Source organism: Triturus cristatus, chromosome 8, assembly GCF_964204655.1.
Source record: "Triturus cristatus chromosome 8, aTriCri1.1, whole genome shotgun sequence".
In the NCBI taxonomy this organism is placed as follows: Eukaryota; Metazoa; Chordata; class Amphibia; order Caudata; family Salamandridae; genus Triturus; species Triturus cristatus.
Window position 1 is genome coordinate 1,309,340,787 of NC_140591.1, and position 24,103 is coordinate 1,309,364,889.

Consider the following 24,103-nt stretch of genomic DNA (forward strand, 5'->3'; position numbering starts at 1 on the left):
ATGTCCTATTTCAATAGAACAATTGTTCCTATCTCATCCATTGTGACACGAAGCCTATGTACAAGGGCAGCATACCGAACTTAGCAAAACAAGGAGGAATGCAATATTTCTGTTCCTTTTGTGCAGCACACATGTCCAACATACATTGCCTTGGATTTTTTAGGTACAGTCACCCTTCATGTGCATGAACAAACTTTGCCCTGCACGCACTATGGTGTAAGGGTGCCAGTGTTGGGACTACAGTGCTAAGTGTTGCACCAGCGCAGGGGGAAACGCAAGCCTGCACACTGTGTTTGTTCATATGGTGCAGCATTGTGTTTCTGATGTGGCAACATTAGGAGTGAAGACATGACATCTAACGCCTCACTCTGCCACATTTGCACACATATACACCATTGTGTCACACAACGCATTTTTGGCTTTTCGTATGAGTGTTCATATGTCATTTATGAGGTTGAACTTACCGCACTGTAGGCCAATGATGACTCCCAGGTGGTCCAACCGGTGACCCTCACGGCCCACGCAATCCTGCCTTCGGTGCTTCCATTGGCAGACAGTACTGTCCACACCGAAGACACGCAGCATCTGTGCTCTCAAGTGCTCCTATTTGACCTTCCACAAATGGACGGGATATCCAGAAACGATACGACCCCCACTCTTCACCATCAAGGGCAGGTAAAATTTGACCAGCCAGAGGAGGCCCCCCAATGCCCGCTCTGACATCCTGGACTCCCTACCCACACCCACCATCTCCCAACACACACCTAAACCCACTCCTAAGAAAAAAAAACAATATATGCCACAACAACTATTAAATATTTAAACTACCCCTTTAGACAAACCCCGACAATATTGAGGACAAGATGCAAAAAACACGTAAAAACAAGTACACAACATTTCACGGAGACACTATCAACAGTTCACAGGACACAGCAACACTCTCTCAATCAAATATCTGCAGCACACAAGACCAAACACCTCCAACACTCTCCACAATCACCAGCAATGTGCTCAAAAGAGAAAGTGACAGTGCACAGCACCCCTCCATGAAGCAGGAAGCATGCAGACATCACTTCTTGTGTGTTTGTGGCCCATTTTTTTTACTTTCCGAGATTCTGCACACTAATTGGCTTACTGGTAATATTTTGTGTTGTTCAATGTGTGTAGAGATAGATTTTCCATCGCGATTATGATAAAAACATTGCTTTAACGTTAATATGGGCAGATTTTGCACGCTATGTGCAAGTTGTTACACAGATAAACAGTATTAGATGTAATATCATATCTGACCCCAAATGACACCCTAAAAGCATATCTGACCCCAAATGACACTCTAATAAGATATCTGACCCCAAATGACACCCTGAAAAGCATATTGTACCCCAAATGACACCCTAAAAAGCATATCTGACCCCAAATGACACCCTAATAAGCATAATTTACCCCAAATTACCCCTTAAAAAGCATATCTGACCACAAATGACACCCTAAAAAGCATATCTGGCCCCAAATGACACCCTAATAAGCATATCTGACCCCAAATGACACCCTAAAAAGCATGTCTGACCCCAAATGACAGCCTAATAAGCATATCTGACCATGAAAGACATACCCACTCTCAAAATTACAATTGTACAATGCTTACCGCAAATTATTTGACTTTCACTTGTCAGAGAGATGTACTTATGCAGAGGATAAACATGCACACAAGGTATGTGTGTTGTGTTGTTGTATTGCAAAAACTGTGCTTAGGTGCATTTAGCACATACATTTCACAAAGGACTGTCACATTGTGACGAGCTCAGGTGAAGAAATTGTTTATGATTCGGTTCCTTCGGGCAGTACCTGCTGCAGAAACTGTGGGGTGTGCAGCACCATCCTCATCTTCTTCATCATCCTCAGCATCGTCCGGTGCATCTGGCACTTGGATCCATGGGGCATTGGTGCATACACATATATTGTGCAACGCAAAACATGCTATGATTATCTTGCACACTATTTCTGGGCTGTACAACAGTCTGCCACCTGTGATGTCAAGGCACTGGAAACTTGACTTTAGCACGCCAAAAGTGTGCTCCACAATGGCCCTGGTGTGTCCAAGGGCCAAATTATACTGCCTCTGGGTGTTTGTGGCTCGGAGGGGTATCATCAGCCATGGGGAAGAGCATGCTGTGTTTGCAGTGTTTATGTTGTGAGGTGTGTGATTTGTGCAATTTTGGAATTCAGGTTAGCCATGTGTAGCTTCAGAGAATTGACCAGCATCAATGTATTTACATTGCCTCACAGCTGCTCATTCCTCCCTTAGACTATTTTATTGTGGGCCCTGCAATGTTGCATCACTAGCACTACAACGGCGCGCAAAAGCAAATCCCGTCTGCGCCCGTCCGCAAGCGAAACACAAACAGCAGCAGGGACCGTGGATCTCTTACTGTCTCGTGCTACGACTCAACCGCCCTCCTCAAAGTCAACACCAGGAGAACATACAACTGCCAATAGGCCATATCAGACACAACTCATATCCAGTTCTCCTGCTGCCGTTGCCACCAGACCTTCACCACTGCCCCACACCTGCACTACCAGATCCAGACCAGCCACAAAGCAATACTCCATGGCACCCTCGCCTGCAGAGCCCCTGGAGGCCGGGCCCGCTTCGACCACACTATCAACACCATCACACACCACTCCATCTACTCCATGGACTACGTACTCATTTCCAACCTGAGCTTCCACCTCACAAACCACAACAACTCCAACTCCAGTACCCACTGGCCAAGGCTCACAAACAGCAGACTGAGCTGAGCCTTCACCACACTGACCCACAAGGCAGGACACACCAACGACTCCATCTTCGCATGTGGAAACAGCGTCCACTTCTTCCACACTACTCAAGCCCTATGGAGTGACCACCACTGTATACACTTCCTCATCAAGAAACCTAATCCACCCAACCCCACAGCCCGCACCACACAAAGGAACTGGAGCTGAGTCACAGAGGAGCAGATCCACTCTACCATCAACGTCAACACCCACACCGCTGCAGCCAACACCGATGGCGCTGCCAGGGTTTTCCACACATGGATCTCCAACTACGCAAACAAACTTGCCCCGCTATGCAACTCCAAAAAACAGCGTGCAAGAAAAGCCGCCTTGGTTACCACCAACCTCCAAGATGCCAAATGCATCTGCAGACACCTGGAGAAGAACTGGAGCAACATCAAGACATCCAAATGACTTCACCACCTACAAGGACACCCAGCTCATACCCTCCCTCACCAAGGCACCCACAACCACCAGACTGGGCTTCCAGGAAGGGTTGTAGGAAGTTGCGACATGGATGATCAACAGCTGCCTGGTACTCAACACGGAGGAGACAAAAGTCCTCATCCTTGTAACCACCCCATCAGCATGTGACAACACCTGGTGGGCCACAGCCTTCGGCAGTCCCCCCAACAACAACCCCAGGTACCTAGTCATCGTACTCGACTCTTTCCTCTCCATGAACCAGCAGGTTTACACCATGACCTCCACCTGCTTCATCAACCTCTGCATCCTCCTTGAGACCCCCCCGAGTCAAGTAAGACAGTCACCCACACAGTCATTACCATCAGAATGGACTACGGAAACTCCCCATATGCCGCATAGACAAGTCTGTGCACTGCAAGCTCCAGACTATACAGGACACTGCCGCCAGACTCAGCCTTGTGTTCATACTTTCCTCCTAGGTCCAGACCCTCCATCGCACCTACTTGGTTCCCACCTCTCCCAACATTTGCAAATGTGTGGTGGAGGGGCTGTGCCTTTGGGGATGGTTTGTCAACAAGGCTATCCCCAATAACCACAGTCACTTAGGTTGTTATGTATGGTAGGTGGGCATGTTACTAGGCATGTTGTATGAAATGTGCTACATGTGCATTCTCACATGTGTGAGTTCCTTGATAGTGGACTTGAAATGTTTGGTGTGTTCAGTTAGTACTTACCAACAAGCAGTGCATTTTCATATGTGCCATCCTGAAACCGCTGGTTGATGATGGGCTGGCGGAAGATGTTGGAATCATGCACACTCCCTGGGAACTCCCTGGGAACTCGGCTACGACATTGGTGAACAGGCCCTGGTGGTCCACAATTGCCTGCACATTGATGGAATGTGTGTGCTTCCTGTTGCGGTATATGAGTATAGTGTCCGCAGGGGGTACAAGTAGGACATGTGTGCAGTTAATTGCCCACAACACATGGGAAAGCCAGCAATGGAATAAAAGCCTTGCTTGGTCTCAAGCTGTTCCTGCACAGTGTTGAGGAAGCATAGGTGCTGGGGTATCAGGCTGATGATGCCATCCAAGACAGATGGGTGGAACCTTGATAGGGCTGACTGTGAGACTCCCCAAACTCTGGCAGTTGTTGGTTGGAAGGTACCAGAGGCCAACATGTGCAGCACTGCCAGCAGCTTTGTCTGTGGAGGGATGTTGGTTCTCCGCTCTGTTGGTGCCATCAGCCTGGGGCCTATCTGGGTCAGGATGCAGAGGATGGATGACCTTTTGAGCCTGTAGTGGGCGATCACATCCTCTGGCGTTAGGTCTGTCAGGGTGAGGCGTGGGCGATGGACCCGCTGTCTTCTTCGGCGCTGCCTCCTTGGTGGTCCTGGGGCAGTGGCGGTGGTTGTTGTGGCCTTCTTGGTGCTTCAAGCTGCATGAGTAGTACCGCCTTCAGCAGCTGTTTCCTGAACGTATCACGGGCCCAGGCCTACCTTGCATCTCATTAGCGATAGTTATCGCTAACATAAGTGGCGATAGTGAAAATGAAAGTTTTTGCCTGATATCTGTCGCTAACAGCTGTTAGCGATAGCTTGTGACTATGGCAATTAAAATATCACCGCATTAGCGGCAGAAGAGTACCGCTAACGCGCCGTTAACACCTTGTACATGAATGAATGAATACGCATTTTTAAAGCGCATGGCTACCCGTAGGCATCCCAGCGCTTACTATGACACCTCACTCAGCAGGCACAGCTCAGGGAAAAAGGAAGGTCTTCAGCTGTTTCTTAAAACTAAAATAGTTGGATTCCTAGCGAATATGCTCAGGCAGACGGTTCCTTAACTTGGCTATGTTTTATGAACACCGACGACCTCCTGAAAGAGCTCGCTTAATCATAGGCACTCTGAGCAAGTGTTTATGCTTGGATCGCAACATCCTGTTAGGGAAATAAAGTTTGACCAGCGACTGAATCATAAGGGACCCTTTCCCAGCGATGGCTTTGTGAGAAATACACAAAGCCTTAAAACCAGTTCTGGCCTGAACCGGGAGCCAGTGCAGGGCGGCAAGTGCTGGTTTAGCTGAACTATGTTTGGGAATGTTCATAAGTAGGCAGGCAGCACAGTTCTGGACAATTTGTAACCTATTGGTAGTGCCCAGGGGAGCACCAACGTACACTGCATTTGCATAGTCAGTGCCTGGACTAACACCCGTCTGGCATCAGAAGGAAGAAGGGGGAGAATCTTCCTTATCATCCTAATCTGTCCATAGGAGCTAGCTGCCACCTTACATGCCTGTTCTTTTAAATCAAGCTTGCAGTCGAACCAAATTCCTTAGCTCTTAATCTTTGTTTTTGGTACAGGTGGAGTACCCAGACAGCTGGGGCATGAAGCATCAATACTGGTGGGAACAGTATGCCCAAGCAGCATAAGTTCAGTTTTTGATCCATTTAGCTTCAGAAATGACTTGTCCATCCAATCCGAGATCTTTCCCAAACAAGATATAAGACCCGGTTCTGATTTGCCCTTCTGGCTAAGAGACACCACTAATTGTGTCCGCATAGGTGACAATCTGGATCCCCCAGCTAAAGAGCTAAAGAGCTGATGTAAATATTGAACATGGTGGGGCCAAGAGTTGATCCCTGGGGAACTCCACACTGCAAAGGAATATGCTCGGATGCAACTTCACCCTCAAAGACACAAAAAGAGCGATTTTCCAGGAAGGACTGAAGCCAGTCAAGCGCCGATCCTACTACACCCACCTCCCTAAGTCTCTGAATCATAACTTGGTGATTCACGGTGTTGAAGGCTGCGCTAAGATCCAACAATATTAGAGCTGCGCAGCCTCCGTCATCCAAGATCTTCCTAGTCTCTTCAATCACAACAATGAGGGCGGTCTCAGTACCCTGTTGGCATCTAAAGCCTGTATGGGAAGGATGCAGGCACTTATTGTTTTCAAGAAATGAAGACAAGGCCGAGTTGACGTGTTTTTCAGCAAGTTTGCTGATTCGAGGCAACAAGGAAATGGGCCTATAATTCGCCCAATCCTCCGGGTCAAGATTAGTCTTTTTTAATAGTGCCTTGACCCTGGCCTGTTTCCAGAGAGGAGGCACCACTCCACTACACAGGAAGGAATTTATCACATCCCGTATGACTGGAGAAACTATGTCCGGGATTAGATTTAGAATGAACGGAGGGGCCGAATCTGTAGGAGAGCCTAATTTCAACTGTCTAAGAATTTCCTGCGTGGAGGATAAGGAGAGAAGAGCAAACTTTTCCAACTGAGTTTGCTTTTCCACAATAACACTATCCTCAGGAAGATTGAGATGTGAGAATGTATTATAAATCATTTGGACTTTGGAGGAAAAGTATTTTGCAATTTCATCACACTTCTGCTGGGCGTTGTCAGAGGCAGGAATAGGACTAGGGGGAGTAAGAAGAGACTTTGTAATTTTTAAAATTTCACCGGGAGATTTGGCAGCCAGAACAATCTTTTCCCGATAAAATCTTGATTGAGCAGCCTTTATTTCATTTTTGTACATTTTAACTGCCTCTCTGTATTTAACTTTTTTAATCACAGAGTAATCTCTTCTCCATTTTCTTTCCAATTTTTAGCACGATTGTTTCAGGTGCCTCAAAGTCTGGGAATACCAGGGTTTTTTATTAAATCCCACACGATGAAGGGATTCTTTCCTAGTAAGCACTGAATCAAGGGAGCATTCAAGCCAGCTATTATAGTTGTTATTAGCATTAATGGAATTGACCTGAGGTAAGGGAACTGATTTATTTAACTCAGTAGTCCACATTTCTATGGGTAATTTAGACAAAATTCGACTGCATTTCCTAATTTTTATGAGTGAGAGCAGAGGATCAGACAGTGTCAGTGTCATTGAAAGTAAAAAATGGTCGGACCAAGGAATCGGAGTAAGGTCCGTTACCGTGAGATTTTGCAAATTAGAAAAAACAGGATCAAGCAGGTGCCCACGATCGTGGGTAGGGCCGGTCACTTTTTGTTTGAGTTGGAAGGTGTCCAGGCCTTCGATGAACTCCAGAATGGCGTTAGAGGACAGTTCATCGAGATGTAAATTAAAATCACCCATGATGAGGAAATTAGAAAAGGGGCTCGCCAGATTAGCGACGATATCTGGAAGCTCATTGCAAAAATTAGATGATACCCCAGGAGGGTGGTATATTAAGATTCCGGAGAAAGTGTTGGTGGAGGAAAAACTGATTGAGAAAGCTAAGCTTTCACAATGAGGTAGAGCGTTAATAGTGGACCTACAACTGAAATTATTTTTGTAAATGATAGCAATGCTCCGCCTCGGCCGCCTTCTCTGTCGTACCTCAAAATAACATAATTAGAGGGTAAAGCTCGAACGATAGCAAAATTAGAATCCTTGTTGAGCCACGTTTCAGTAAGAAATAATACGTCCGGGCTGTTCTCCTCAATAAGTAAGTGTATCTCAATAGCATGTTTGGGTAAAGAGCGACAATTCACAACTAACATTTTAATATAATTATCATTATCCGTCTTTCCCAGTGGTGAGAGAGGGGGAGAAAATTTAAAATTACAATAAGATCAAGGAGGGCTCATCCTATCTGCGGGCATGTGATGGAGACACTCTCTCATAAACGTACCTCTGAATTTGAAGAGCTGTTCCCTCGTATACGTATGATTGGCAGGGGGGAGTTTAGCAGGGGGTCTGGCCCCCTGGACCCGTTCTGGCACGGACGGGCACAGACGGGCTTGCCTTTGGCACACCTTCGGCGCGCCGGCGGCACGCCCGCTGTGCACATCCGCCGCGCGGAAGCGTCATCAGCGATATTTGAGCTGATTGGTCGCGTCTACATCAGCAACTAGACCGCTGACCTTAAATGAAGTGCGCTGGAGAATCCCCCACGAGCATTGAACACAGCTCGATACCCCTCCCACCAAATGTGAGCACACACACACAGTAGCAGCAAAGATTAAAACAACTTCAGTTAAAAAGCCCCAAAATTTTGGCCATTCGGCCAGTGTAGACAGACAGACGTGGCTCTACACGTGCGCGTAGAGGCTGCACACGTACTGGAATATCTGTGAACGCCGTTCAAAAGGAAAACGGACTTTCAAGACAGATTAATTGAGTTGCTTGAAATTACTGAGCTACCACAAGTCGGAGAAACTGCACTTCCTGTGCTAACAACTGCGTTTCTGAGATCGAGTAGGACTGCACCGATCATTGTATGCCCATGAAGTACTTCAATCATATCTCCTCAGATACGTCTTTTTGTGCCATCCTCATTGCCAGTCTCCCTCCCGTCACAGTGAGTGCCCGGCTGGGTGACATGTGAGTAACCCTTCTTTTCCTCTCACTTCCTTGTGATACATATACATCACGCGGCTGCCCAACCACTGCCTCAGATGTCCCAACATCTCTAGATGTTGAAGAGACCCTTCATTGCACAAAGGGTTGATACGCCATCAACAAAAACTAAAGCGAACCATTAATCAGCGCTTATTATTGTATAAAGACGCTGCTCTTATTCTTTATGATTTTAGATGGTCGACTTTATGAAATATTGGAAACCAATTGCGCATATCATAAATATGTTACCAATGTTTTAGGTTCCATGTTCACTGGGGACACTGCGCACTATTGCTTTATTTTTTTTTAAAGCTGTATATTCTCTTTATATATAAATACCATAAATGAGGTGTATATAATTTCTTCTCCTTTCGACATTAACTTAACCCATTGTATTGCGATTGTGCACATAAACACTATAATAGATTGCTGTAATTTTCCACAGGAACTGTTGTTTCTGCTTATACTTAGATTGCCCTGGTTCCAAGTGAGTAGGGTCTCCTTTGTCTCTTATTCTCCAAAATATTTACAGTTTATGATCATCTACTTGTACACTCCCCTGTATCTGTGTCAAATCATGAACATTTTTTTAAAATACTGCCCCCATTACAATTGTCTAATTTATCATTGAGTTGTGCGGCTGCACAAGCAGCTATATGGTGTATTACAACTGAAACAACAATCATTTTGCCAAGCATTAGGTTTTATGTAGCAGACATCCTCCTGATTGATCAAGACAATAAAAACTTGACATCCAGACTCTAAATGTACCTTAGGATACAATTCTGTGTTTATTGTGTACTGAATGTTATTTATTTTTAGACAAACTCTTAGAATTGGATATGGGGGGTCATTACTTATAACTGTACAGCATATAATTGCTCACCTAAAATTAAATATTAGTCAATAAATAATGAAATTTTCAACATTCATAAAAATATATAGATTCTATAACGTTAAAAAAATAAATACAACATTTTGGTTTAGAATTCACACAAAATAAAAATAAAGGAAATATATTGACAGTAAAATTAACATAAATAATGATTTTTTTTATTTTAGAAAAGCTTACATTTTTTTAAATGGAAGCTTTACATCTTTTCTTTTAAATAGTTCCCAATTAAAAGCCTATCTCCATAAAGTCCACCATCAAAATGAAGATTTATTGTAGAGTGCTAGGAAATGTAGGCATTGTGGTCACTGCCAGGACAATTAGTTTAGTGTTCATAATCGGTATGTAAAAACAACAATGTCCTGCATATTTAATGAGTAAGTATGTTTTCAATTTCTGTAAAGCTGAGCATTTGCCAGTGGTGCTACTATACTTACATATGTGAAATCGTATGCAACAAAAAAAAGAAATCTGATAAACTCCTTGCTTCACCTATATTTGTTTTGAACAGTTTTAAGAGAATTTAGATGCTGAGGAATCATTTTCAGTAATGGTAACCAGGATAGTTGGTAGAAAAGATGAGAGGACACTCTGGGAAATACCAGCCAATCTAGCCAATGTGCTCGGAAAGGATCCAGAGCCAATAATATAGAGTCAAAAGTCTCTCATGTGATGGTAAGATTTGTGAGGAGGCATGATCATTTCTCTTGCAATTCTTTAAAATGTGATTAGGTGCTCATCTCTTTGGTCTATGATTGTAACCCATTGGAAGAAAATCCTCTACTTTTTTGTCTTTGTTGCATGATCAGTTGCATTTTCAGTTGATGAATCTGGGCAGAAAAATGAGAGAAGAGAAAAGGCAAAACAGAGAGCAGAAAAATGAACATAAAAGGCAAAACTTGGAAGAAGAGGGCAAAACAGAGGGCAGAAAATTGAGCAGACAAGGCCAAACAGAAGGCAGAAAACTACCAGAAAAAGAGGTAAAACAGAGGCCAGAAGAGGGCAAAACAGGTGTCAGAAAAACAAGCAGAAAAGGCAAAAGGAAGGGCAGAAAAGCAAGTAGAAAAGGCAAGATGAGCAAGAAACGAGCAGAGGAGGCACAAACAGAGGGCAGCAGGTAGACAGGCAGCACAGGGTAGCAGACACAGGGCAAGAGGAACAGGAGAACTGTTACAGGGGAGCTGGCACGAGGACCTGCTCCACAGCATGGAAAGTTACATTTCATTTGTGGACGGCAGTACATGTCGTGCCATCCACTACTGTGACAAAGGAAAATATGACTTCAGGTCCACCACTGTATCATTTCTGCTGCAGTTTAAACTTGCAGCCCAACTTGTCAAAAATACCCATGTGGTAGGGAAAATGAATCCTTATGAATATAAAATCTTTGCCGCTATATAGTCCTTGTAACCAACAAGGTACAGTACAATGATATTTAAAAGTTGGACATGTTGAAATGGTATGTTGCCATGTAGCTACAGTGAAAAGCCTCAAAATATATTTCTACTGTGGAAGACTACGGCAGTTCTGTGATTAAATGTAGAGTACACTTTAATACATCAATTTTGTCTTATGGGAAAGCTAGAGAAATGGTGCAACCACTATTTTTAAAATGTACTAAAGTTCCTATCCAATAGTAAAGTTCAATTTTTAGAAAGTTACCTCTTTCCTGCCTAAATATTCAGGAGGCTAATTTTCATTAGTCTGCCAGCAGTTGATCCTGCCAGTGCTTGCCCTTAATGAGGTGTGAAAACTGCTTTCCGAATAGGACACAGCCTTAGGCCTTGTGAGAGGATGGGCTTAGCATGAAGCATGTTCTGTGTGTCTAGAAGAATTTATTGAAATTGTTTTGTGTGGTCTAGTCTTTCCTCTTTCCCTTAAGTGGCTCCACTACCCTCAATTATTTATTTATTTTACAGGTATGTTATTTTTGGTCATTTTTATATCCTATTTGCTATCCATTTTCCTCTCTTTCCTTTTTTTCCACTTTCCTCTCTTCTTGTAGCTAATCTTCTTTCTCTCGTTCCTTCTGGATACTCTCAACATTTCTTATAATGTCCTTTTATTTTCGCTATTCATTGCTTTCTTTTCCAATTACTTCATTATATCTACATTGTTAATGATTTTTGACTGTTATCATTATATACATTGTGCTATAGATTTCTCACTATATCTTAAATGACTTAAAGAATTATTTAATGGAATATTAAAGGCTTGGGTTCTACTATAACACCTCAAATGATACTAACACACCTCTCTAAACTAAAAGGTGATATTGTTTTCTTGCAGGAAACTCATGTGGTAGAAACAGAAATTGTTAAGCTGAAAAGGCAATAGGTCAGACAGTTTTTTTCTCTCCCGGGTACAGAGAAATATAATGGTGTGGCTAGACTCTGTAATAAATACTTAGACATTCAACTTATTTCCCAAGACTCATAATCCATGAGCAGATAGATTGCTGCTTCATTCCTTTTCAATAAAATACCTGTAACAATCTTGAATGTGTATGCTCCCACAAAGTTGGGTATATCTTTTTGGCTTGAAATTTTATCAAAATGTATGAATCTCACTGATAATTATCTACATTTTTGGTGTCATCATAACTTGGCTATGGGTCACTTTATTGATTGCCATTCCAAATCCAAGTTTAATGCATCATCTATGCATTCACTTTGACTATAAAACAAAAAGCATTAATTGATGCTTGGAGAATTTGTACTCCTACCCTACAAGAATATATTTTTTTTTCTCCCCATTTCATTTCTCTTAATCTAGAATTGATTATTTATTTCTCGCACAACCTCTTACATAGCACATTTTATATTCTGTAATTGGCTACATAATAATCTCTGACCCTGCCCCAGTTACATTAGCTTTAAATATCATTCCACATACCCCTGGAAACAAGAGATGGATTTTCAATGACTCTCTTCTCCTAGATGCCAATTTCACTCAACCTTTTGAAAACTTTACAACTAAATTTGGTATCCATAATGAAACACCTGATGTTTCCTCTCAGACTATTTGGGATACTTTCAAAGCTGCATCCAGAGAGTTCATCATTTATTCCTTTATGACCCACAAAAAAAAGGTATCCTCTATAGAATTATTTCAAACCATGAATCATATTAAATAATTAGTACACATCCATTATACCTCTAAAACTAAAACATGCCTAGATTAGCTAATTCAGGCCAAATTTACCCTACGAACTCAACAGAAATGGCTAATTCATATCTCTTTAAATCCAGCGCTAAATACTACAGAGGACAAAATAAGTCTAGGAAACTTCTTGCTAATTTTCTTAAAATGAAAAAAGAGTGTATCAAACATAATCTATCTTGTCTACTAATAACCTTGTTCATAAAAATAAAGACATTTTATCTGAATTCACTTCTTTTTCAGCAATCTCGATACTCTTGAAACCCAGGCTTCTCAAGAGGATATTCTTCAATATTTAGTTTCCACGAAGCCACCTCAATCGCCTGATAGAAATTTCTCCTCCCTACATAAAGACATTCTTATTGAAGATATTTTTTCTGCTATGTGTTCAATCAAAAAAGGGAAAGCCCGGGACCAGTTGGTTTTACTATAGAATTTTATTTGTATTTTTCCAATGTTTTTACTCCCAAACTACGTTATTCCTTTATCCATTTTATATGCTCTAACTCTGCTAGAGGTTCTTTTCAGGATGCTTTAATATGGCTTATTATTCCGAAAGAAAATAAAGATCCAAAGATGTGTAAAAATTACAGACCTTTATCTCTTGTTAATTTATATTATAAAAAGTTTGGTAAAATTCTTGCGCTTCACCTTGACCCTCTACCTCCTCAGTTAATAGGAAGGGAACAATCAGGCTTCAATAAAGAAATACCCATCTCTGATGACACTAGGCTATTCAATAATGTCTTAAGTAAATCCAAATCGTATTGACACTTTTTGGCAGGATTGCTATAGGCACAGAAAAATCATTTGACAGAGTTTGTTGGCCCTTTATTGTTTCCACTCTTTTGGTTTGGTTTTGGTTCAACGTGTATTAACATTGTTTCTTTATTATACTCTTGCGGCAAGACATCCATCATTGTAAATGGTCTTATATCCTCATCTTTCTCAATTCATCTGGGTTTTTATCAAGGCTGCCCTCTATCTCCCCTCCTATTTGTCCTTGCCCTAGAGCCCTTTCGAATGAAACATAATTTGAACCCATTCAGGGCTTTCAGCATGGGTATAACCAGTGAAAATTCTCCACTTACGCTGATGTGAATTCTTCTATTCACATCAAATTCACAAATGTCATTACCAGCCTTCTTAACAGAAGTCACACATTTAGCTTCTATCTCCGGATATAAGTTAAACAAAGAAAAGTGTAAAATACTCCCTTTAAATAAATTACATTTTTATGCTGATTTCATCTCTTCTCATTTTCACTGGAATCAAGATCAAATCAAATACCTTGGTCTTGGGTTTAATACTTCCACAAAAGAAACAGTTGCTACTAACATGAAACAGGTTCTTACCACTATCACTTCTCTTACAGCCAAAAGAAATCCTCTCTTTTAATCTTGGTGGGGTATATGAGACACCTTTAAGATGATGCTAGTTCCAATAATACGTTTCTTACTTATCCTATATTTCTATATACATTCCTTGAATCTACTCAGTCCGATCCAGCTTCTTGTGGAATAATAAAAAGTCCTGCATGTCCTTCAAAAAAGTAAACATCCCATCAATATGGGGGGTGTAAATTTCCCCTAATTTTCATTCATACTCTCCTGCATTCTTTCTCATTAAATGAGGACAAGTCAATTACACCCTCCTTTGGGTTGATATTGAACATTTTTTCTTCGCCACTTCTCTCTCCATGAATTTTTATCTTTTACTCAGATACCCCTTTCAATGTGGCTTCCTATCCCAAAAATACATGTAGGGTTCTACATCCTATTTTTGTCCTCCATAATAATATTAAGGACCAATTCCTACACTCCTCAATCTGGCATAATCAATATGTTAGAATCAATAATAAAACAGTTTTTGGAAATCCTAACATCTGAAAGGTCTCAAATAGATTACTCAACTTTTTGATAAGGATTCTAGTCTTTCTTTTGCACAAGCTCAACAACTTTTTCTTTCCTACTCTGTACTCTACTAAAATTCTCATTAATATCTGTCATTCATTTAGGTTATACGCATCTTCCACAGGATACAGTCTCTACTACTCCTATTCCCCAATTAGCAACATATTTTTTATTGTTTCTATCAGCATTCCAAATTTACAACCAACTCATAGCTCCGCTGGAGGAACGGGACAAGACGGATGCAAAATTGCAATGGGAAGACAACTTGGACACATTCTTCTCAATTCCACTATGATATAGGTTTTGGCTCTAGTTAAGGGAATCCTCTACAGCAGCTAATTTGATTCAAATGTTATTTTTTGTTTATAACAGGCTAATGATTACCCCATCCACTTTGCACAAAATAAGTCATGCATCCTCCTCCTGGTGGTCCTGCGATGTCTCTCCTTCTGACCTCAAATACGTGTTCTTTGAATGCTGCTCTACGCATTAATTTTGTTTGAAAGGCTGGAAACAAACACATACTCTTTTTAACACACAAATCCTTTTTCATTTCAAATATATACTCTTAAGTACATTGGTCTTTTTACCATGACAAAATTGATATATTATATTTACTCCTTGCAGTTGCATTTCAACAAAATATCAACCCATCGAAGGACTCTTCCAATATATTTTTTTTAGTTTGGTGATATGGTGCTTGTTATAATCCAAGACTGGGCAGAGCTTATGTCAATCCCTTATCTCTTGCTATCAAAAGAGACATCATTCGGCTACCTATGAGAACTTTCCTGGATTTTTCAGCACAATCTGTCAATGCACATAACCCTCGGATTGAAGAGGTATCCAAACCACTAGGATATCTTCTTACTGCTATGTACAACTGTTATACATTTCAACATTAATGTATATGTATCTCTTATCTTTTAGCAATTATATTATGTCTAGGCAATTATTTGAGGAATATTTGCTTTTTTACCTGTTCTTCTATTTCTATCCATAGTTACTTTAAGGTTCTTCTTCTAATCACACTGTTTTATTTCATTGATTGATTGTCTTATCTCAAATGTTAATAAATTTTATTGTTCAAACTTTTAAAAAAATCTAATAGGCCCCAACATGAATATATTGATTATATTTCCTTATGGTGCATAGCATTATTGCTAGGCAATGGCGATAATTTGTTTCTGTATCCAAACCTGGAACACTATTTCTTTTAACCATAGTTGAAGTCTAATGGAGTATAGAAAGGTATTATAAGGTTGGTAAACTTGAAGGAGTATAATCTATACTTTCTGTTACATATTTGGAAACTAAAGTTATGTGAGTAACAGGAAGCATAATTATCACTCTTAAAGAATATTGATATATTCATGAGACATATCTTTTTTTTTAAATGAGTGGTATGTGCTTAGAGAACTGATTCTTTGGTATGAGTATAGTAATGGCCTGCATCCCACACTTTTGCAAACCTGAAGAGCGTCTGTGAGGCTGAGAAAATGTAAGCCCGGCAGATACTCTTCATGTTCAGGTCAGGCAACCAGGAGCTAGACATGTGTTAAATGCCTAAGCTCAACTTGGCCTAGCTGAAAATTTCAGCTCCGCGTGGGCGTGACCTTCTCAGCACAGAAAAGTGCTTGGAGGTCCTCCCCTCGTGATGACGGGGCACATCACAGATACAGTTGGACCTCTGTGCTTCAATTTTAAGCTGGGAAATACCCCAGGACAATTTTCCGTCAGTGACGCCACATCACATAGTGGGGTCGAGTCAGCAGTCTCACAGAACCCATCCCACTCTGACGAGTTAGGGACTGGAACCTCCTCACATTGCAATGGGAGGAGGCAACAGTCTTAATCCTCCAGGGACCACAGAGGCTTCCTTCCTGCCATCCGAGATCACCAATATGACGCCGTATTTTGTTTTCTTTAGTGCATGCATTTGTGTATATGTATGAATTATGTGCGTTTGTGTTTGCTGTAAATGGGTGTGTGAGTGTGTGTGTGTGTGATCTTGTGAATGAATGGTGTATGTGTGCGTGCTTGTGTATGGATGGGTATGTGTGAATGTATTATGGTTACATTTTACTTACCATTAAAAAAGTCCTATTTTGATGAGTCCACATGAAGGCTGTCACACAATTAGATAATGTATCTCTATTTTGTATGTCAAATTAAAGACAGTTCTGCCCTGGGTAGAATTGTTACAGAGGAGAAGGGTTAACAAGAACCATTTTCCATTTTAAGACGGTTGGAATGTTTACTCTCTGCAACATCTAAAACTCCTAAATGTAATTTAAAAAAACAACACCATGGAACTATAACTTCGCTGATAAAAGCCCCTCTTGTAATTTTGTATACATCTGTTTTTGTAAACATTTGATTATAAAGATAACATACATAGCATTCAAATTGGCAATTCCATAGTACATTCGATTTTTTGACAAACTGATAAGATTGATGAAATATTTTTGTTACTACAAAGGTGACAGATTTGCTTCAAACATTAAGTAATTAAAAAGGTGTTTTAATTGCTTATAACTTAAAATCTGGCTAACCTAAAATGTGGTTGACTCCTTATATGCTTAGTTTTCTCTGGGTATCTCATATTTTTTGCAGGTCTAATAAAAGGCATAGCAAAGCAAAAATTGGGGCTAAAAAATATTTTCATTTTTTTTTGGTGGCCTTTGACAAGGCTTAAAAATAAAAAATAGTTGGTAATTACATAGACTAGATCCATAATATTCTTGTGCATGTAAGTATTGTTTAATTACCTGTTTGATGACCATGGGCCTTCTTTAAACTCTCCTCGATGTAGCAGCATATCCTGGATAGCACAAAATACAGAAGATTCCACAACAGATAAATGATATCAAGTTATTATCTCTAAGACCCATCCCTTCCCATTGAATCCCACAATGGTCAGCCTTCAAATCCCTATCTCTTCCAGATCTTGCTGACATACTTAACTCTCTTAAACCCATGTATCATGGAGAGGATGTATTACCATTGTCTTTCAACAAATATCTACTTGGGGGTCGTCTCTTACCCCTACGCACTATTGTCGATGCCTCCCTCACTCAAGGCATCTTTCCAGAAGCCCTTAAGAAAGGCCAGATCCTCTCACTCCTAAAGAAACCTACACTAGAACATGATGACCTCACCAACAACTGGCCCATCACTCACCTACCATGTATTTGCAAGATCATTGAACGAGCAGGCTATGTTCAACTTCAATATCATATCAATGCTAGCCATCTCCTGTACTACTACCAGCCTGGTTCATATCACGTTGCTGCATGGAGACTACTACCATACATATTTAGACAATGTCCTCTTGACCTCAGATCACCTTTGCCTCCAGATATTGCTGGATCTCTGAGCTGCCTTTGACACGATCGTGCCATCACTTACTCATGCACACTCTGGACTCTTGAATATGATTCACCTGCAATTCTCTTCACTGGTTCTCCTCCAACCTTTCCAACTGACACCAACTTTTTCACATGGACACCTACAAGTCACAAAAGATACCTATCACCTATGAAGTCCCCCAGCATTCCAAACTGTCTCCTCTTACCTTCAACCTTTAAATGAAGCAGGATGGTGCTCTACTCATGGTTAACAGCATCAAGATTCACAAATATACCAACGATACACAACTGTACTTGAATGTCTCCTCTGCTTCAGATATCCAACACCTCAAACACTGCTAACACACTGTCAAAGGACAAATACATGCTTATGGGTGATGCTTTGGAGTTACACTGCCAATATATGGAATTTATATGGAAAAGAACAACAGGGTGTCAAACACCAAAACAAGGTCTTTTAGGGATTCTGTACCCTGGCTTTTGATCCCACTTGCGGGACCCAGTAACGCCTCTGGAATATGTGCCATCACAAAATGGGAAACTGCAGGATCCTTAAACACAAAACACCCCAGTGGTGCAAAAGATGCCAATCACAGAAATGGACCAGTCCTGGACAGTTACAGACATTGATGATGTCCCTGTGGATGTGGACGCCATCCTTGATTTCATGGAGCATATCCATCGTATGCATTACCTCACACACACATTTCACCCCCTCATTGTTGCTGGTGCACATAACATGGAAATGTCATACTTTCCCTTTCTTCGTGCCCACTCTATGCGTGTAGCACTACATGGCACTGTAAACTGTCCTGATTAATGTGATATGCCATAATTTGATCCTAGGAAGAGGTGAAATTATGTGCTGCGATGTGGGCATAAGTGAGCCCACCTCAATAAATTGACACAACACATTAAGTATCAGAGAAAATGTTATTCCTATGCATCAAAAATGGAAGGAGGACTAAGTCTAAATTTCTTAGTCACAAAATCCAAGTTCACATATGTAAACCCTGTCAGCCTTGCGTGGTCTTTCTCCAAACGTTTTACCTTCCTCTTCCATTTTTTCTGATCTCATTTTTGCCGGCATTAGGACTCTACACACTTTACCACTGCTCATCAGTGCTAAAGTGAATGAGCTCACTCCTTAAAACATGGTAATATTTGCTTGTCCCTAGTTGACGTATTTAATTGAATTATAAGTCCTTAGTAAAGTACACTACATGCAGCCAGGGCCTGTAAATTAAATGCTACTGGTGGCGGTTTCATTGTTTGAGCGCTGGGGCTCTGCCCATCCTATTTGCATAACCGTGGATCATGCCTGTAGGAGAGTAGGATCTGCTTCACATGTTTACCCCCAATTTTGCTGGTGTTTCCCCGTTTTTCGACTTTAGTCTGGCTGGGACCCTGCTATTCAGGGCCCCGCCTAGCTGCTTCCTCTCTAAATTGATTGCATGTACTTTAGGTACACCCCAAAGAAATTGCAACCTAGGAAGAGGATTTCCAGACATCTCAGAGGCCAACCCGAGACCCCAGCAAAGCTGAGAATGCAGCCCTCGTGAGTAGCGTGGAACTGGAACTCCTAGTTACTGTGCACTTTTGCAAGTGCATTGACTTCTCAACATCTTTTGAAGTTGTGCTTAGGGTCACTTGTAGCCCCCATGTAAAACACAAAATCCACTGAAGATTGTCAGCCTAGTCACCCCGAGTGACCCGTGAGCCACCATTTTGTGTTTCGTCTTGAGGTCCCTTCGCGATCCCTAGTCCGTCGACTGGTGGGTCCCTGAGGGGCTTTCTTTGGGCTTCCCTGGTTGCTCCAGATGTGCCCTGACTGGGCATCTGCCTATCGCCTTCCTGGTCACTGGCTAGTGACCCAGACTCTGTCCCCTCTGCTTTCAGGTTCTTCTCGACTTCGATCCAGGCTTGGATCTCTTCGGACACTTTGCATCTTCCCGGCAGCAGCAGTTTTTTGCCAGCTCCCATTGAAATCGACAACGCGACCCGACACCATTTGACACCTATGCACCCGGCTTCCCTGGGCGAGGTATCACGAGTACTCCGGTGCTCCCGTGGGTGTTGGCCCTAGAACTTCCTAAGTCCCAAAGGGTTTGGTCCTGACTCAATTCTAAGTGTCCCTAACCTTTAAAAATCTAGCCGTGACTTTACCCATAGAAGCTAACGGGAGCTCGTGGCTGTGTTCTCCCACTGCACACGGCCCCCGTGGGTCCCCTGTGTCACTACCTTGGCCGGTTCCTTGGGGTCCCAGCAATTCTACAGGCTCTAGGCCTTGTGTCTAGTTAAGTCGTGGCTCTTAAACCACAATTTTAGTATATGGTTTGGCTCGCCCCTAGGGCCTGACGTGTGTTTGTTCAATTTTGCTGTCATATTTGAAGTGTAACTTATGTGTTTTGACCTCTAGCCTCATAAAGATGCTAGGAGGGTGTTTTTAGTAATAAATACATATATTTTATATATATACGTGGTGTGGTTGTCTTTCATTTAGGCACTCAAGAGATTATAGACTGGTAAAACAAGCTGCTTTACATTCCTTCAAGACTTAGCCTGAAGGCTGCTCTCCATAGCTACCACTAGGATAGCTTTCAATAAAGGTTGTCTTTAACCTATAACCAATAAGGGGTTGTTTGGACTGGTACAGGGTGCCCACTATAATTAGTGGACAGCATATACCAGGCCAACTTTGCTCATTGGTGTGCAGCGTGTGGGATTCCAGCTTGCTATTGTTTTACCAGATAATCTCAATTGAGTGACTAACTGAAAACCACAAAATGTACCCTAGGTGCATATAATACAAGCTTTAGAATACAGTAAGTTCTTCTGAACTTAGAATTGTGTGTTAAGGGCTTAGCACACCCTTTCTACAACTCAAGAGAGTTTAGTAGGCCACACTAGAGTAGGTAGTGCAATACACCACACCTCACTAGTAATGTCTTCAAGGCCAGGAACCAGTGGGTCCCTACCAGAAGCCAATGGGCTTCTAGTTTCCAAGTATGATAACCTCCCATTCATGGAACTGAGAGCATTATGCACAGCTAGGAAAATGAGGACATGCAAAAGTCCAACCACACAGCATCTCATAGAGATTTCTCCCGTAGGTTATGGTGGGTTACCTATAAGGATGTCTGGATATTTTATAGCCACTATAGAACTCTGTGGAAGAATCATAGCAGGGAAAGTATATGTAGCTAAGCATGGTGACTCCCTCGAGGGTTGGCCTCATCAACCAAATTATGGCTGGATGATCTCAGAAGACCTATAGGGTCTGAAGGGGTAGGCAGAGTGGGTGGGACAGCACATGATGAAGGGCCTAGGGGTGAAATTCCCCATGACCTGGCCTCTAATGCTGACCAGGAAGATGACAATTATCTTGACCTGGAAAATCCAGCTCCCCTGGAAGATGAGGGGGAGGGCCACACTGGCCCTCTCTTTGTCCCCCCTGGAAGAGGTGGTGGTGGGCCTAGAAGGTCTAGATCTCCATCAGTAGAGTCTACCCATTCTGGTTCATCTATAGAGACCTCTATCTCTTCTCATAGGACGGAACCCTCTCAGGAGAGGAAGGAGAGACTGCTTAAGTATGAGGAAGCTCAGCTTGAAATCAGAAAGAAGCAGGTAGCCCTAGATAAGGAGGCCCTAGAGCTCTACAGAGCTAGAAAAAAGTTGGGACTAGAGTCCCATGGTGGCAGCAACATCCCTAGAGATAGGGAGAAGTCTCATAACCATAGAAACCTGAATACGATTGTCCCTCCCTACCAGAGTGGGGATGACATCCACAAATGGATAACTGCACTGGAAATGGCCTGTAAAGTTCAAAGGGTCCCCCAGGAGCAGTGGGCAGCAATCTTATGGCTCTCCTTTGCAGACAAAGGTAAATATAAGCTCCTCACTGTTAGAGAGAAGGAGGCAGATGATTACAACAGTCTGAAAAGTGCCTTGATTGAAGGGTTTGGCCTAATCACTGTCAATACAGGTTAAAGATACCCAAAAGTCACAGAATTAAGACTGGGAAGACTTTGTAGATTGTGCTACTAAGGCTCTGGAGGGTTGGTTACTTGGCATCAAAGTGCATGACTTCCAAGGATTGTACAATTTGATTATGAGAGAGCAGATCCTTAATAACTATCAAAATCAGCTGTTGCACCAGTACCTGGTGGACTCAGATTTGACCTCTCCCCAAGAATTGGGAAAGAAGGCAGACAAGTGGGTCAGAACCAGGGTGAGGCAGGAGGTATAGAACCAAGGTGGTGAACCCAAGAAGAAAGATCCTAGAAACTCTGACAAGGGTGGGGAGAAAGGTAAAGACCAGAAGTCTTCACAAGGGCCCCAAAAATCTTCTTCAGGTGGGGATTCATAGTCTAACAAGGGAAAAGGACAAAAGAAACCATGGTGCAAAATATGTAAGGAGAAATCTCACTGGACAAATGACTGCACCAAGTCCAAAGAATCTACTCTAGCCACCATTGCCACTAAGACAACTGTTCCCCCTACTACAGCTACAATTGGTGGTGGTAATGTTCAGAATAAGGGTGTAGTAGGGTTGACCCTGGGTTCTGAGATGGACTCTGGCCTAGTCAGAGTTCCAACTCAGGCTGTCCTAGTCTGTGATCGAGGCATGGATATCTCCTCCTTTGTGAGTCCCAGTAACTTGGGCAAATACAGACAACAGCCTTTGATAAATGGAAAAGAGGCTTTGGCATTCAGGGACACAGGAGCAAGTATCACAATGGTGACAAAAGATCTTGTGGATCCTGGGCAGATTATACTTGGTGAAATGTACCAAGTGACCAATGCTAGCAATGTCAGAACAGACCATTCTCTGGCAGTTGTTAACTTTTCCTGGGAAGGGGTAACTGTCCTTAAGAAGGTTGTGGTAAGTGCAGACCTACCATTACAGTGTTTGCTTGGCAATGCTCTAGAAACTTCAGCTTGGGCTGAAGTGGAGCTCCTGACACATGCAGAAACGTTAGGGATCCCTGCTCGTGTCTTTGCTGTGACTAGGTCACAGGCTGAATTGTCTAAATCTGAACAGGCCCTGGATTCTGTAATAATGGACCAGGTGCCTCCCAAGAGTAGGAGCAGTAGGGTTAAGGCAGTGCCTTCCCACTTGACTCAGGATGCAGATCAGTCTCCTCAGGGAGATGATCTTGAGCCTGAAGAAGGAACTGTCCCAGACGAGCTTGAACCTGACCAGGTTGAGTTCTTGGGGACTGGGGGCCCTTCCAGGACATATCTGAGCCAGGAGCAGAACACCTGCCCATCTCTTGAACCCCTCAGAAAGCAAGCTGCTGATGAGTCTGCTGGGAATGCTAGTGGCACCCATAAAATGCATTGGTATGATGGACTCCTTTACTCAGAGAGTAGAGACCACAAGCCTGGTGCATCTAGGAGATTGGTTATACCTCTGAAGTTTAGGGGCTTCCTATTGGCACTAGCCCATGATATTCCCCATGCAGGACACCTTGGCCAGAACAAGGCTTGGGACAGAATTGTCCCTCACTTTCACTGGCCCCACATGTCTAAAGACACTAAGGAGTTTTGTCGCTCCTGTGTGACCTGCCAAGCCAGTGGCAAGGCAGGTGGAGCCACAAAGGCCCCCCTAATACCACTACCTGTGGTGGGGGTTCCCTTTGAGAGGGTTGGGATTGACATTGTTCAATCAATCAATCAATCAATCAATCAAGGCATTTATATCGCGCACTACTCACCCGGAGGGGTCTCAAGGCGCTTGGGGAAGGGGGTCTGCTACTGCTCGAACAGCCAGGTCTTGAGCTGTTTCCTGAAGGCGAGGTGGTCCTGGGTCAGCCGAAGGTGGATGGGCAGAGAGTTCCATGTCTTAGCCGCCAGATAGGAGAAGGATCTTCCTCCGGAGGTGGCTCTCTGGATGCGAGGGATGGCGGCGAGGGCGAGGCGCGCGGATCGTAGCTGGCGAGTGGGTGCGTAGAAGGCGAGGCGGTTGTTGAGGTATCTTGGGCCCAGGTCGTGGAGAGATTTGTGTGCGTGGGTGAGGAGTCTGAACGTGATCCTCTTGTTGACAGGGAGCCAGTGTAGGTCTCTCAGGTGGCTCGAGATGTGGCTGCGTCGGGGGACGTCTAGGATGAGTCGGGCGGAGGCGTTCTGGATGCGCTGAAGTCTTTTCTGAAGCTTGGCTGTTGTTCCG